Below are 18,048 nucleotides of genomic sequence, written 5' to 3'. Positions count from 1 at the left end.
GAAAGACAATGGATACCTCTTGTAAGGGCAGCTGCACGTGTGATTGTGCGGCAAGAGTTGCGCAATCCAGTCACACCTCTTCCGAATCGGCACTGCTTGAGTCCAGTGGCAAGGAGAAGTCTGGGACGACTGGAAACAGTGCCGATATAAGCGGAGAGCAGATATAGCACCTGAAAGAAACAAATGGTCACCCATCTGTTAGTTGCCAGGTTCATCGTTGCTTAACTGGTGATATGACGGGAACCGGTGTGTAAAATGTGATTATGCCGTATGCGGAATATAATATAGATATAACACCTAATCTTTTGACGATTGTAGCTTACCTTTCTAGAAGGGTTATAATCAACAGAATGAATTGGACAAAGAGACAGCAAATCTTGTTATTCCCAAGTTGCGCTGATTTTGTCTAAAAGCCAATATGACTATTGCTTTTCGGGTCTCCGGTTCCTTGAAATTACGGGTTTATAATTTCTTGGCTATTTTCCGGTTTTAGAAAGTGACAAAGGCAATGATCGTAGCTGCTAATAAGGCCGCCCTCTGTGGTAGTGGGATACGTGCGGACTCATTATACGCGGTCCCTTGCGACCTGGCCCGACTGTAGACTCGTGCGCATTAGAATTCAGCATCTGTCCAGACAGGAAACGAAATATGCAGCGTGTTTGTATATTATTCGTCCGGATAGCGATTGGCATTGCATCGGTGCGTTTTTCTGCGAGTCGGCCTGTCGAAAATTATCTAATTATTGCGAGCAGGAAGCGAAGGTAAGCTGTGAAGTTGAGGGGGGGGGGTCAATAAAATGCAACCGACAGTAAGGATGAGAGAATGTGTGAGAAGCAGAGAGAGGGAAACGACGATAGAAAGAGGGAAATAGCAAGAGAAAGAAGAAAGAGATAGAGAGAGAAAGGATAGGAAGGAGAAGGAGGTAGGTAGGGAGAGGTAGAAGAAAAGATAGAGGGGAAAGAGAGAAAAGAGGAGCAAGAGAGAAGGAGAGGAGTGAGGAAATTAAAGAAAAATCGACAGACAGGTTAGTAACGATAGAAATATATAGTGTATCAGTGGAAAGTAGAAAGAGAGGGAGAAAGTGAAAAAGAGGGGTAGAGAGAGAGAGAGAGAAGGGCAAATACAGAGAGAAAGACAGAGAGAGAGGATGGGATGGGGGGAAAATAAAAGAAAAAGGCATGAAAAATAGTAAGATTATAAATAGAAGTGTGGGAACAGAGAGAAAGGAGAAAGAGGGAATGAAAGAGAAATGAATAAAGAAAGGGTGAAACGAATAGGGAGGGAAAAAGTAAGACAAATAGAAGGAATGAATGAGGGAGGAAAGAGAGGAGGATATATATATATATATATATATATATATGAATGAACCCCTTTTTGGGGTCAACGGCCAACTAGCACCGTGTGTGTTTGTGCGTATGTGTGTGCTGGGGTGGAGAGGGCCCCTGTAAGCCGTGGTGAAGGCAACCTTTCTAGCAGAAGCAAATATCTGATTGAAAAAGAAACATAAAGCGGGAGACCAGTACCCGCATTAAGCTGGTCTGCAGTTTAACTTGTTGCTGGCTATCTTGCTCTTGCTTGTTGCTGGATCTCAACATTTTGAACCGAGAGAGAGACTTAGCTGTCGTACAAAGCTAAGACTCTGTAACATCATCTGTGTATAGATACTCCCTCACGCATTTGTCTATAATATTAGTCATTTCTTTTTTTTTTTTTTTTTTTTTTTTTTGTATGATGCAGAACTCAAATGTACATATGTTAAGGCCTAAAACTGTACTGTTTGTTTATTTTCACAAAGATTTGACGTCCTCTGGGAACTTTCGGGGCTAAATGGGGGCGGGGACAAATGCTGAACCTAGTCATTTTTTATGCTTCGTTTACTGTGCATTCACGGGGGGGACCATGCATGCTTCACTTGTTAATTTTGTATCCATTAGTGTCGTGACGATTAATCGGAATCGGAATCAGGATTCGGAAAAATTGCAACCTTCGCGAGTATCGGATCGGTATCACAATCGGAAAAGAATTGTGCCTATTTTCCGATGCCAAAAACGATTTCTTTTAATTATCTATTTACAGTTGGTAGTAATAATGAAAAAATAAACATTTATTGAATTTAAACTATCAGTGAAACTAAACTCTGTAGCTCACTCCTCCAAAGTTTGATCAAATATCTGCACATTTAACATTTAAATATAACATAATAGCCTTGAAATCCAATGTAAACAGGTGCGTGTTAAGCCGCCCACTTAAGGATTACTACTCTACAACCTTACATTCATTAATCCGAATCCTCGAGTGGACATCAGGCCTTGTTACTACGTGCTGATTTCCTTGTAAATACAACACGTATATATATATATATATATATATATATATATATATATAATGGCAGCAACTCGTTCTCGAGTATTGCCATTACTTAATATATTCTGGCTCAACAGACGCAAACATGACCACAACTAGCAAGACGTGCCAGACGATCACCTCTATGAATTTTCTATAGTCCAGCACATTCACTGATGACCGGGTCTAAGTTGTGGTCCCGAGAACACCTACCAGGCCAGACCCTGGAAGTTCCAGAGCCTTTATTGCCATTCACGGCCATATCTGCAGCATTCCTCATTGAATGTCCGTTTGCCGTTCCAGACTACAGCCGGCCTTTGTGTTATCGAGATACACACTGATTGCAAAGTGTGTATTCCATTGCATATCAAGTAATGCCTGTGCTTGAAGCTTTTTATAGTGAGGAAAGACTTTGCACTGAGACAATCCCACTCTACACACACACACACACACACACACACACACACACACACACACACACATATATATATATATATATATATATATATATATATATATACAGCCTTTGAGACTTTACACGACCGGTCGCCACAGTCGATTGAAAATTTCTCGGGGCAACTAAAAGTCGTAAATCACTCGCCCGCCAGTCGATAAAATTTCTTTAAATAAAGAAACGGGAAAAAATCATTTATTTTACGACCCTCATTTGTGAAATCTTTTATCTCTAACTGTGAGACCGTTGGAATATCGTATTGAAAAAAGAGTGGTCACGCTAAAGGTCAACAAGAGGTCAAATTTACACATTTGGCAAGTAGTCAAAATGTCGCCTTCATTTAGCTCTCTTATTTTGAAAATCATTTGAAAAAAAATATTCTACGCTACAACTACATACACTTTATGCTTACAAAAGTAAAGACGAACATTTGAAAGAGGAAACCAACGCACCGTTCCGAGAAGCACGCACTGAAAATTAAATTATACAACGTCAGTAATCATATGTTTCTCAATTATTATATAAATTCAGATATTTGCGTGCTCTTTTTTGCGCAACTTTCACAAAAAATCATCGATACCCAATTTTAAAAATAATATTCTAAATTTGAGAATGTTGCTCCGAGGTGAATTCTTTGTTTTAATAGAAACAAAAGAGACCAATTTCTGTTCTATATCAAAGTGTTTTTTCCATAAATTACAAAGAAAAATTGACCGTTTAAATTTTAAAAAGATATTAAACCATGCCGATTTTTTAAGAAATTTAGTTAATTTCAGCTAACTGGTATTTTTTTTTTTTTTTTTTTGGGGGGAATATCGGAGATTTCGGGCCACGGAGATCTTGTACCAGGAGATTTCAGTCCACAATCGTGAATACCCGGAGATTTCGTAACAGTTATTTTTTTCAACACCCACGATTTAGGCTAGATATTTAAATTTTTGTATGAAATTTTACGACATAGTTTGGGTATCGGAAGAATAGTTTGTTGATATTTTTATTAAGAATAAAGAAGAAAAATTGAATGATTTTTCGGCCAACACATTCTTTTTCAACATCTATGGTTTATTCCTGCACGAGCAGTGGACCATTGGTTTGCCAAAAAGAATCGACATTTAAAAATATTGCGCTTTGAAAATCAAAACGATATCACACAAAAGGAATTTGAGACTGATTGGGAGAATCAATCCAATTTCAGCGATTCTTCATCGTCGTCGATTGAATATATTTCACGATTTTACTCGTTCATCCAAAGTTTTCGCTTCAGTTTTGTTTCTTCGTAAACAAACATTATTTATTCCAGGGACGATAGAAATGTATCAGAATATAAACAAATCTAGGCATGGATTATAAAAATGTAAACACATAAAAATATCAAGACGGCTGATTATTAGTTACATGTTATACATGATATAATATTTAGACTTGCCTTGTAAAAAATAAAAATATAGAATAAATATATAAAAACCTTTATTGTTTCATTAACAAAGCTATTTAATTACTAGGTTAATCTATATAAATTTCGCTGAAATGTTCAATGCTATATGATGCTAAATATCCATTTTAATTATGATCTCGGTTCGAGTTTTGTTCAGTAATTATTGAAACTATTTCTGATTCTTTTGAGCTGCTGGGATGATTGTGTGTTTCAGAATATTTTTCAATTAGAGACTTCATATTGAAATGTTTAATGAAAAAATGAATCTCTAATATTTGTTTTGCATTTTAAAATAAATTTATTTCAAAGGTGTGATTTTACATTATATTTTCTTTGTATAAAGTTAGATATATTCGTTTTCTAACGGTACCAATAAACGCAGTCTTGAGTTATTTATATTTCAATTGTCATTTTGATTGTCAGCATCCGAAGAAATGATTCTAATTTCTATGGAACAGTAATATGAATGATGCTATATAAAGAAACTGGTGTTGTATTTTAACGTTTTGCTGAATATTTACTGAAATGTTTGTAGTAATAAAATAGTTGATTTACAAGAGTTAAATATTTTCTTGTTAGATTATACACACGGTAATTTCTTGAATTGTTTTAAAATTATTTACTATTATTGACTGAAACAAAGACATAAAGTCGGACGAGTAAAAATATTTTGGGGCGAGTAAATTTTCCCTCACATTCGAAAGGATATATATATATATATATATATATATATATATATATGTATACATATTGATGTATATTTATATATACATATGTATATATATACATATATATATATATATACTAGCTGTACCCGGCCACGCGTTGCTGTGGCTCAGTTTGTTAAAATGGAACACATGTGATAGTAGAGAAAAGTTTGATTCTTTTTTTCAAGAGAATGTACAAATTATTTTTTTAAAAGATGTTAAGAAAATAAAAATAAAAATACTTCCATCATTAATTATGCAAAAAAAAATAATAAAATGTTGATTTAGTGTTTCAATATTATGCTTATAAATTACGATAAAACTTTCTGAGTATGCGCTGTTTTACGGTTGTTGCAAAAATGGAACGGAAACTTAAATTTCGCTTCGTTTTAATCTTTCTTAATTTTTTCATTGTGTCCCCCCCCCAAACGAATATAATCAAAACAGTAACATTCAACAATTGTACTTTATGTATATAAAACACAAAATATTTAAAAAAAAAAAAAAAAAAGAAAAAAAAAGTTAATAACGAAAGGGAAATAATTCCATTTTTAAACGAAAAATCAGTTTGGTATATCTTTTTGTTATTTTTTACATAAGTCCAGCTTACCATTCACATTGGAAATGTCGACATTTATAGGTTGTCGGGTACGTTTACAACGAATAAATACTCCAATCTAGTTGATGTATCAGAATTTTTGTAGGAATTTTTTACACCCCTATCATGAAACTGCGAATAAAATATAAAAATCTCGTAATTTCTCTTTTAAAAGTGGGTTGTTTATTTTCTTTATGGATTATACTTCCAAAATAAACTATTAAAGTTGTTTTAAAAGTAATAGAATTTTTTTTAAACACAGTAATGAATTTTACGAACTCAATATTTTTCAATTTTTAAACTTTAAAAATCTATCAAAATTTTTCTATTGATTCTATTTTTACGATATTTTCAGGGTCAATATGAAATTTTATGCTCTTTCCAATAAACCGAATATAATATTTTAGAAAAACGTTTTTTTTAATTCACGCCCCCCTATTTTCAAGTGTCTAGTAAAAAGTAAATAATTAATTTACTCAGCAAAGTTTTATATATCACAAATTGATGAGAAAAGGTCAATAAGTAATATATTCAAATTTAAAACAAAAAAGTAGTGTTTTTTAGAAATTTACCTGTAAAGTTCAAAGTTTTCAACCTTTTTTTAAACCACGTTATTTCTTTTTTTCTTTTGTTTTTTTTTATGAAACCTTGGTCCTTGCTCCTTTAATTGAAAACAAAATTAGGGCTTCAATTACATTTTTCGAGTAGTTATAAGCTTGGAAAGACAGGGGGTAGAATAATTCACGCCTCCTATTTTGAAATGTCTATTAAGAAGTAAATAATTTATTCACAAAAGTGTTATATATCACAAATTGAAGAGAAAAGGTCAATGAATAATATATTCAAATTTAAAACAAAAAAGTAGTGTTTTTTAGAAATTTACCTGTAAAGTTCGAAGTTTTGAGACTTTTTTTTTTTTTAAAACATGTCGTTTGTTTTCTTGTTTGTTTGTTTTAATGAAACCTTGGTACTTGCTCCTTTAATTGGAAAACAATTAGGGCTTGAGTTAGATTTTTCGAGGAGTTATAAGCTTGGAAAGACGGGGTGGAATTATTCACTATTTTTCACGAAATTTCTGACAAACCTACCAATCTACTCATGTTAAGAACGGCTTTCGGAATAGACACCCCTAACCTTGCCAGAATACCCGAAAAGCTATAAAAGTTGACGCGTCGAATGTGAACGATGAGTTGGACGTAATGTAAAAATGTACCGAATTTAAAAGGGAACGAAATTCAAATTTCCGTTCCATTTTTACAACCGTAAAGCAGAGCATTCTATGCAAATCTTACCTAACTTACTGTATTAATGCTATTTTTTTAAGCAAAAAAAAAAAAATTAGGTTTGGCTATAAATTCCTAAACTCATTTCACCCTAAATAATTTAGGTGACTGAAATAGGAATCTAATTGAATCTTTAATTTCCTGAATAGTATGCGAGAATTCATTTTTCTTCGAGTTATATCGAATTCATTAATACGGACTTTAGAGGCTTTTTTCGTAATATTACTGTAAAAATTATTTTTTATTGTTACAAATTACGATGCTTTATTTATATAAAAAAGCAAAAATAAATTCTTGCGTTTTTTATTTACTACTGAAAACCATAACTTTAGTAAAGGTATTTTTTGTTTAAACAAAATAAAACATTTTCACTAAGAGTTAAGTAAAAATAATTAGTTCATTATATTCTGCGACCATTATTTGAAAAATACTGCAATTTTCATTAGAATTTGTTAATTTCCTGATTTTTGGTGAATTTTTAAGTAAAGGGAGGAGTCAGAATTTTTATACACTTTGAGCGTCGGCATTCATTTTGTGTGTACCTACCATTTTTCGATGAATATTTGATAGCAAAGCGATCACGTGTGGTTAATTTAAATTAAATTGCAATCACATGGTTACATTATCAATAATCATGTGATTAAACCCATTGAAAATTTACCGATATTGTAAACACCTTCTGTTTACATTAACCCTGTAGTGTTTTTTTAGTGATGCAATGTTGGCAACTGAGATTTTAAAAAAAACGCGAGATCAGGAGAAAGAAATCTCCAGAAAATCGCTAGATTTTTAACTTTCATCGTCTGAAATTTTCAAAAATCGCTAATTCCCCCCCCCAACTCCATATTTTAACTTCCTACCATAAAAAAATTATAAATATAGTATATTCCATATATAAAATGCTCCGTGTTTTCTCACTATATGTTTCTGGAATTATATTGAAGCGGTTAGCTCCCCAGAAGGCTTACATATATTATCAGCTAGTTTTGCCTGTTTTTTTCAGAGAGGGTATTTTTTTTTGTAGGAAACAAATCATAATCTCAAACTTTTTATAATAAAAGTTAAATTGAAATATACTGCAAATTAAACATCACAATAATGGTGCAACATTGAAATTAGAAAAATAAAAAACAAAAAAACTTTGTTTTAGCATATTAAAAGTATTTAGGTTGGTAGATAATTAAATTCTACTGTATTAGTATAAGTTTTTTTTTGCTGTTGTTTCTTGCTTTTTACAATTTTCGACTAAATACTTCTAAATAAAGCAAGGTTGCTTAGATCGTATTTTAAACTAAACTTCGGAGGTTGGAATGCCCCCCACCTAAAATGTACTTGGAAAATCGATTTTATAGCGAAATTTAAGAATGGTTAGCCGAAAAAAGGTGAAAAACAAAACAAATAATCAATAAATAATTGTTACCAAAGGCAATAAATGCTACTTTTTTTACTTACTTGAATGAGTTTATTTTATGTTTTAAAGTATTTTCAAGCGCTTTTCTTTAATTTTTAATCTAAAATTGAGGATATGTGGGTGCCAAATATCTCCAGATTTTCTAGAATTCCCCGCTAGATTGCAAACGAAATCTCCAGATCTAGCAGGAAAACCGCTAAATTGTAACACTGGTCACGTGACAGGAAGCGGTAATAAATAATTGTCCCTAAATAATAAAAAATGGCGTATCGATACAAAGAAAAACATCTATTTATCATAGAAAAATTAAGTATAATGTTATAATTAAAAAAATATATATAAAAACACACATGGATATAGTAAACATATTATACCAAAACGTGGAAGCCATCCGTCCAGTTGTTTTTTTAGACTTTTAATTGCGAACGAACCAAGAGTTACATTTATATATATATATATATATATATATATATATATATATATATATATATATATATATATATATATATAGATAGATAGATAGATAGATAGATAGATAGATATTCTTCAGAATAGTGTAATGCAATAGACATATTGGTATTTATTTATTTAATCCATTTCATTTTTCATTTTGCTTTGTGTCCAGAAACTTTTTTATTCACAATTGGAGTTTATTTTAGAGTAGACTTTGAAACTCATATATTATAATTTAAATAAAATATGAAATAAATATATTAAAAAATTATATGTTTATTATAAAACAGCATCACCGGACTTATATAATAATATATTTACATTTTAATTAATGCAGATTTATTATTCATTATAATTAGAAATACTGTAGGAATGAAACGTAACGTTAAATTGCTTTAAAAAGACGAAGTAAAAAGAATCGAGAAGAAACAGACATGAGCGTGCAAGTATTATGGTTTTTTTTTTTTTTTTTTTTACTAAGCAGGTTACTTCTTGAAGTAAAAAAAAAATACTCGAGCTGAGATCGAAACCAAACGCTAAAGACAATGAAACAAGTACAATAACCATAAGATCAGCTTAACACGCCAATTAAAGTGTTTCCAAACTTACTATTCTTAACATAAGGAAGCCGTCATGTTTTATGACCGTGCATGCGCAGTCGTGAAATAGTTGACAAACACATAAAATTCTGATCACCTCATGTACCAATATTTTTCAATTTTGACTCCTTAAGCAATCTTCTTTTTTTTTTTAGATAAAAACGGATTCAAATGTTTTACACAGGTCTGAATATCCTATATACCAAATTTCATGTATGTAGCCAAAACATTCGTTGGTAATATAGGTCGAGAAGTATCGTCACACACATTCTTACTTTTATAAATATACTAGAAGATATACCTGGCGTTGCCCGGCATTAAATATAACGTTAAATTCCCAAAAGAAAATGAAGTAAAAACAAAACGGAAAGAAACTGAGACATGTGCCTGTGAATATTATGTTTTTTTTTTTTTCTAAACAATTCACTTCTTGTAAGTAAAAAAATAAAATAGTTTTCTAACCAACTTATTCTTAATATAATGTAAACAGTTCGTGCATGCGCAGTCGTGAAACAGTTGACAAGCAAATAAAAATCCGATGAACCCAAGTAATCATTTTTCAATTTATGCCTTTTAGCAGGCCTTTATTCCCCGGATGTTAACCGATTAAAACGTTTTCCACATGTCTGACTACCCTATGTACCAAATTTCAATCTGTAAATAAAAAATTCGTTGAGTATATAGGTTGAGAAGTGTCCTCATAAACACACACATTTTCACTTTTATAGATATATAGACAGAGATATTATTACATTTATAAGATGAACATTTAATTGTCATGGCTGCTCATGCATGGTCAGTGCGAATATGCTACAAGCGGGCAGCAAGAGAAGGGCGGCTCGGTATAGACCGAGTGATGTGGATAGAGATGGGAAGGGAGTACGACGATGTTTGGTGAAGCATTCAAATAAGGCAATCCTCTACTCAATTATTATGCGGTGGCCGTGATCTCTAAAGGCGTGTTGTAATTAAGTGATTGGAATCACGCTCTATCGATCTGAGTAAATGTCTGAAGGTCGATAATCAATGGGTTCATCAATAAGATATTTACAGCTATCTTCTTGTTCCTATTGTTTTGGAGATGCGGGATACGAGTGCGTACAGAGTATTGACTTGCGAGTTTAAACCGAAATTTAAACACCGCCGCTACTGAGAATTGAGAACAACGTAAAAGTGCATATATATATATATATATATATATATATATATATATATATATATATATATATATATATATATATATATATGTGGGGGGGTGATGATTCCCGAAAGGATGAAACACTAGTGTCTGTAGGTATTTAATAATTATTATAGTAAATAATTATGTCAGCCCCTCTAAGAAACTCGTTTCTTATCGTTGAGCACTTTCAGTTTAATTTAAGTCGGTCAATTTAGTTCTTATGCGTAGATCATCATATAATGATTACATCACACTGGCATATATTAAAATAAAAACTTTAGAAAATAAATGTTTAAATTTCAGCAGTATTTTTCATGGTTAATGGTAACCGAATGAATTAGGTCCTTGCTAATGAAGCCAGAGATGGCTTCTGTTGCTGGGTTCGAATTCTACCGACTGGTGTTAAACCGTAACACCCTGCACTGATGATTCCCGAAAGGATGAAACACTAGTGTCTGCAGGCAGTTAATAATCATTATAGTAAATATATATATATATATATATATATATATATATATATATATATATATATATATATATATATATATATCAGACCGTTTCATACCCTCGAAAATGTTCCAGCAAAAACCTAACAGCCAGCCGTAGTTCTCTCCAAAATGTGCTGCTGCCATTGCACACAGAAATCACTTTTCCCATTGCTTCCAACGTAACATTTACTGAGACTAAAGCCGCTTTCAGGACAGCAAGCAACCTCTGTAAAAAAAAAAAAAGTAATAAAGAATGCTAGAGAGTTGTATGCTCAGTCCGTCAAGTCCAAAGTACCTGAGCAGCGGTTTGGTTCCCACCAGTTTTGGCAAATAGCAAACAGAATCTTGAACAGAAGTGTGTGCTCTATCCCAATTATCATTAATGGACCTGAGGTAATCTCGTCAGCATCAGACAAAGCCAAAATCTTTGCCAATATCTTTTCAGCTAATTCTACCCTTTACGACCAAAACCGCCAACCCCCAGTATTTTCTTGTGCATCTGAAAACATGCTATGCGGCATACAAATATCTGTACGTAATGTTGCCAAGCTAATCAAAAACCTTGATTCCAGTAAAGCAACTGGCCCTGGCATTATAGTGCTCAAAAAGCTTCAACCAGAACTAGCTCCGATACTTACAAAGCTGTTTAAGCGTTGTCTTAAGGAGAACTGCTTCCCAACACCTTGGAAAATCTCATCAGTATGCCCTGTATTTAAGAATTCAGGTGATCGCTCATCTCCCTCTAAGTACAGACCAATAAGTCTCATGTGCGTGATGAGTAAGCTGCTTGAATCTGTGTTAAATAGAGAAGTAGTCAACCATCTCAGCAAAAGCAACCTACTTGGTGACGTGCAATATGATTTCCGTTCTGACAGATCTACAGCAGACGTGCTAACAGTTATATCTCATATGATTAGTGAATCTCTCGACAAAGGCTTCCTTTCTAGGGCAATTGGTCTTGACATATCAAAGGCCTTTGATAAGGTATGGCATACAGGTTTACTTTACAAGATCTCAAACTATGGTATAGCTGAAAATGTCTTCTCAATTATTAAATAATTTATCTCTGATAGGTTGATAAGAGCAGTGGTTGATGGGTAGAAATCAGAAGCTCTCAGAGTTCATCCTGGGACCAATTCGCTTCCTGATCTACATTAATGATCTTCCGAAACACATCCTTACTTCATTCATACACATTTATGCTGAAGACACTGCAATCTTTGTTAGCTCATCAAAGACTGTAAACGACCAAGTTCTTTCTGATTCTTTCTCCTCTGATCTTAAGCACGTGGTAAAATGGGGAAAGAGGTGACTGGTTTCTTTTAATGCATCTAAAACCAAGCTTCTATCTCTACATCATCAACGCTCTAATGTCAATCTGGCACCAATTGAAATGAACGGCTCTCGGGGAGGCTTCATGTTTTGACAAGATTCTGGGCTTAACCTTTACTCCCAACCTGAAATGAAACACGTATATAAAAATCCATTGCCAAGGTAACTGGAAAAATGGTAGGATGCTTCTATCGCTCCAGTAGATATCTCACTCCTGATGCAATTCTGTACCTATATTAAAGCCAGATACGACCAACGATGGAATACTGATGCCACATCTGGGTAGCTTATCCTGCCTTGACAAAGTTCAAAATAGACTTCGTAGCTTAGTGAAGGATGTCCTTTTCTCTTCCCTGCAGCATCTTTCCCGCAGAAGAGACGTTGCGAGCCTGTCTCTACTTCATCGTTATTTTCATGGCAGGTGCTCATCTGAGCTTCAATCTATGCCTCCCCCCCTCGCCAAACTTTAACGAAAAACACTCGTCTGGCCGAAACCACTATCAATAATTTCCCACACTCTTTATCTGTACCTCGACCTAAATGTAGATTCCACAAACCAAGCTACTTTCTTAGAACTGCACGCATGTGGAACTTTTTTCCGATTGCCTGCTTTCCAGCTGACTACAAACTGATTGTCTTCAAGTCCAACGTAAACAAGTTCTTGATGAACCGTCCCCCTAAGTAATCCAATTTACAAAATTCCCACTATTTATGTTTACTACGCTATAATCACATTGACTAATGTATACCCATGAACCCTTATCTTCGAGTGGCTGCCGCGTCTTGATAAGTGGTGATTCCTGTGTAATATATATATATATATATATATATATATATATATATATATAATTTTCAAAATAGAGAGATTATATAATTATTTCCACAGTCAAACAACGTCGCAGCTCACAAGATCCAAGACAACCAACAAATCGGAAGTCCAAGACTCGAGTTTCGCCCTCATTTGGGCTCATCAGTTAGACATATGAGAACTCGGGATTCGAAACCTGAGCCTCTTACATGCGAGACGAGTATTCTGTCACATGATCAAACGCGCCAAACACAAAAGAAGCCTATTAACTAACACAGATCAAGCAAACCGCGGCGATATCCGACTATGGAATGAACCTACTTCGTCTGATGTCTCACAAGTAGGAATTTTATACTCGCTATCCAACATGCTAACACAGGGAGCAATTGGTAATAGAATTTTCAGAATGTGAGAGACTACATAATTATTTCTACAGCAAAACAACGTCGCAGCTCACAAGACAAGAGTGTCGACGTTATTTTGCTGTGGCAATAATTATATATATATATATATATATATATATATATATATATATATATATATATTCAATTTTGCTGCTTTGGGATGAATTTTGCTTATGTTTTTTGTTTATTTTTCTTCTTTTTTTTTTTTGCTTGATTGTCTACCCATATATACAAAAAGTCACTGAAGGGTTTGAACTTAAATAAATTATTATTATTTTTTTTATATATATTTTTCCGTAATTTTAACACAATCTAATTAAGACATTGGGAATTGCTTTAAAAATGCAAAATTGAAACCATTTTTATTTATGAAAAATAATGTTCTTTTAAATATTGCCCATTTTCAACTTCACATATTTGTGCTCTTTCCAAAACCTTATTCATTACAAATTACAGAATCTCTGGATTGCAATTAAACTCCTTTATTTCGTTCCTGATGTTTTTCTTCAATTATTGTAGAGTTCGGGGTTTGTTAACATGGACTCATTCTTTAAGATATCTCCCCACAAGAAAAAGTGGGGCTAGTCAAATTTGGGGAACGTGATGGCCATTCGACATTGCCATAGCGAGAAATAATGTTGTCGCCAAAGCATTGCCTGAGAAGCTCCATGGTGTCCGTATGTGCCGTTTCCCTCATCTTCTTGGAACCATAATCCGGGCATATTTGGAATTTGTGGGCGGAGAACGTCTGCAATCATAGTCCGGTATCTCTCTCCAGTAACAGTGATTGCATTTTCGTCTTGATCTTATAAATAATAATTACCAATAATCTTCTTCTCCGTTACTGCACACCATACAGTGCACTTTCTGGAGTGCAACTGCTGGTGATGAATTGCCCTTGGATTTTCAGAGCCCCCAAATCTGTAATTTTGTTTGTTAACGAATCCATTCTAATGAAAATATGCTTCATCTGACATAATAAACTTTTGCAGAAAATTGGGGTCTTTTTTTTTTTTTTTTTTTACATAGGCGTCACCACTTATCAAGGCCGATAGGCCACTCAAGGATAAGGGTTAAAGAGTGTAGAGTAGTCAAAAGGACAATATAGTAATCGATAGTAATGGAAGTTCGGTAAATTTGTTAACTTAAGTGGAACGGCTCATCAGAAACTTGTTCACGTTGGACTTGAAGACAACCATATTATAGACAGCTGGAAAGCAGGAAAACGGAAGACAATTCCACAGGCGTGCAGTTAGTTAAGAAAGAAGCTTTGATCATGGAATCTATGTTTAGGTTTAGGTACATATAAAGAGTGGGGAAAATTATTGATAATCGGGCATGTTCTTGCATTTGACCTGCATATTGGACCCTTGTTTGAAAATCTTCAGGCTTCAAGTGTTGAACAAGCAGTAGTTTATAAGGAAAGAGTTTTAAATCGTGCAGAATATTGTGTAGCGAGCTTCGGCATATTCCAAGTTGTGTGGAACAACGTCGAATCAATGTTTCAGGATGCTGCTCCACGCCCTCTCGCACTCTTTCCTTATTTTCATATGTGATGACGTTTTGAGGTCTGCGGAAAGATGAAGTACATCAAATCAACGTACAATATTTCGAATAGTGTAGTCATTTGGGCTATCTCTTACATGAGAATGCCGTCGATAAGCTCTTTGTGTCAGAACAATTGACCCCTGATTTTAGTATAACAATTTCACAACTTACGTACGTTGTTTAATGAAATACTTATCCCTAATTAATTTCCAAAATATTATCTGTAAAATATCTAAAATAAAGAAATAAAATAATCAGTAATGGTAAAACGACAAAGACGATCAACCCTTCATTGATTTTTAAAACCCTGCAATTGTGTGTATATATATATATATATATATATATATATATATGTGTGTGTGTGTGTGTGTGTGTGTGTGTGTGTGTTTACATATACAATAGAAAGGTACAAAGTATTCTAAACGCGCATGCTTTAAAATAAGGCAATTTTTAATTCAACGCATGCGCAAAAGATACTGTATCACACTATACAATATCAAAAGAACAGAGGAAGTAAAAGTCAGCTGAACATTTGTTTAAGAGAACCCGCTCTAACATTAACCAGTGCGAGAGAATAACAACAAATCTGATTGGTTAGCTAGCTGGACTAAGCACCAGGTTTATATTTTAAATACTTGGAAACACACTTTCCATGCATTTAAGCCTGTTTTATTTACTGTGCACTTCTACATCTGACCAATCAGTTTTTTTGTATTTGGATGATACCACGTTTTTCTATTTTTCTTCATCGAGCCTAGACTTCATTTAGACTTCATCTAGACTTCATTCAGACTTTATTCGGAATATGACAGAAATAGAAATGGGGAAAAACAAAGGTAAAAAAAATACATTTTTATTTAATTGTCTAATTATGTCTTTTAAATATTTTAAAATTAATCTATTTATATATTTTGTTGACGAGTTCAGAGTCTTGTAAACACGATGTATTCATGACGATGCCAGATTTTACTTGATGCGAAACCTGAATGTCAGAGATATAAAATTAAACAAAAATACAGCTTATAAAAACATACGATTAAACTTTTCTGACCGATCAGTTACAGTTATTAACTGTACACCACTCATAGTAAAGTTGTATCACATTGCAACCTCTTTAATTAATCATCATTCTTTGAAACTAAACAGTACTTCTATTATTACATGGTGTAAATCGTATTACTGGATATGTTTGAATGTTAGGCTTCAAATGAAGGTAGTAGACGGAAGTGGCGCAAACCACATCAGTTGCGAGCGATGTCTTCTTCGTTGTATTATTTTCTCACTCTGCGAGACTTAGACGGCGTTATTTTGTATGCTTGCCCACCATAATCGTGCGGCTGATCTAGTGAAATCTCTCTCTCTCTCTCTCTCTCTCTCTCTCTCTCACACACACACACACACACACACACACACACACACATGCGAATTTTCTGCTTCTGCTCTTTTAAATAAACCTTTATAAATTAAACAAGTGCTGGTGTGGTTTATATCAACAGACGAAAAAAGCAAGGATGATGATGGAGCCGGCGATATTGAAGAAACGATCACCCAACATGTGTAAAGTATAAATAAAGGTGTATATGACGCAAAGAACAATGTTTTTTCGCAGCCGACTTGAACATGCGTGTTTTCAAGTTCAATGTTTGCAAATGTAGCAGAGCGCGTATGAGCGCGTGTGAAAATATCAGCAGCATACGGATAAATGTCTAGCCAAGGTATTAGCAGCAACAGCAACAGCAACAGTCGTTTCAACACTATGCAAATTAGAAATTATGCGCGGGCTTACGTCAAAAGAAAAAGAAATAAAGGAGAGAAAAAATGCACCACGTGGCGAGGGGAGAAATAAAAAACTACGGATGAGCTCGACGTAGAGTCCCGTAGCGTGGCGAAAGACTTTTAAGCTGATGTCGAGACGGCAGGGATTTATTAATCTCATGAAAGACGAAATGAACAGTTAGATAAAACAGGAAGCGGGCAGTGTTTGGAAATTATTGGTAATGAATGTATTTTGCTAAAACAGAAAATAAAGTCGAGTCGGTTATTTTTTTTTATGTTTGTTTGTTCTGTTTCGACGGTACCCGACGCCGTGGGGGTCCGAGAGAACTGTAAGACAGATGGTTCGATCGTAACGATCAGGTTACATAAATTCTTGTCGAGTTGTCCTCTTAAAACTCATTTTGCTCATTTACAACGATATTCTTTCATCATCAAGGTGTTGGCTTACTGTCCAGCTGACAAAATCATTAATACTTGTTCTTGAGTCGCTTTTGTACCTTGATAAGCGATGACTCATTACTAGGACTGTCATAGCAGAATATGGTTTTCACTGTTTTGACTCTAGAGTATATATCTGACACAGTTAATCAATATATATATTTATATATATATATATATATATATATATATATATAGTCATCCACAAACAGTACTGTTTCGCTGTTTCACAGCTCATCAATGCGGCCAAACAAGCAACTGCCTCAAGCCAAGATCGAAACCTGACCGTCCAAATTACAGTCAAGGCTTCTCACCATTATGCTATACGGCTGCTGCTGAGTTGGTAATGAATGTTAACGATGTTTGGTTTTGACATCGTCCAATATATATATATATATATATATATATATATATATATATATATATATATATATATATATATATATATTAACTTAAATATATATATATATATATTTACTTATATATACTCGAGAGTCAAAATAATGAGAAGAATATCCTCTTGTCATAGCCCTAGTATTGAGAGAATTCCCTGAATTTCCTTAATCCAATCAAAATTAATAATAAAGAAATGTTTAGTATACGTAGAGAAAACAGAGTGGGTAAAAGTTTACAGGTACTTGATTTTTCAAGAATTTCCTAGGTAATAGTACGTGTAAGATTATCTTGAATCAAGTTTAAGTAATTAGTGAAGTTTTGTCCGGGTGGTTAGGATTATTAAAGGTGCATTTATATCTCTAGTATCAAAAATAAACATTTTTATCAGAATTTAA

General features: G+C 33.7%; 1 protein-coding gene across 1 annotated transcript in view; it reads right to left on the bottom strand.

The window, feature by feature from the left end:
• Positions 1-18,048, bottom strand: part of LOC145249563 (uncharacterized) — a 410,569-nt gene that overhangs the window by 307,657 nt on the left and 84,864 nt on the right. The gene's annotated exons all lie outside the window — the stretch shown is intronic.

Source organism: Euprymna scolopes, chromosome 28 (genome assembly GCF_053919585.1).
Source record: "Euprymna scolopes isolate OS-2025 chromosome 28, ASM5391958v1, whole genome shotgun sequence".
Lineage (NCBI taxonomy): Eukaryota > Metazoa > Mollusca > Cephalopoda > Sepiida > Sepiolidae > Euprymna > Euprymna scolopes.
Note: the sequence above shows the minus strand (reverse complement) of the source record. Positions and strands in the feature narration are given on the sequence as shown.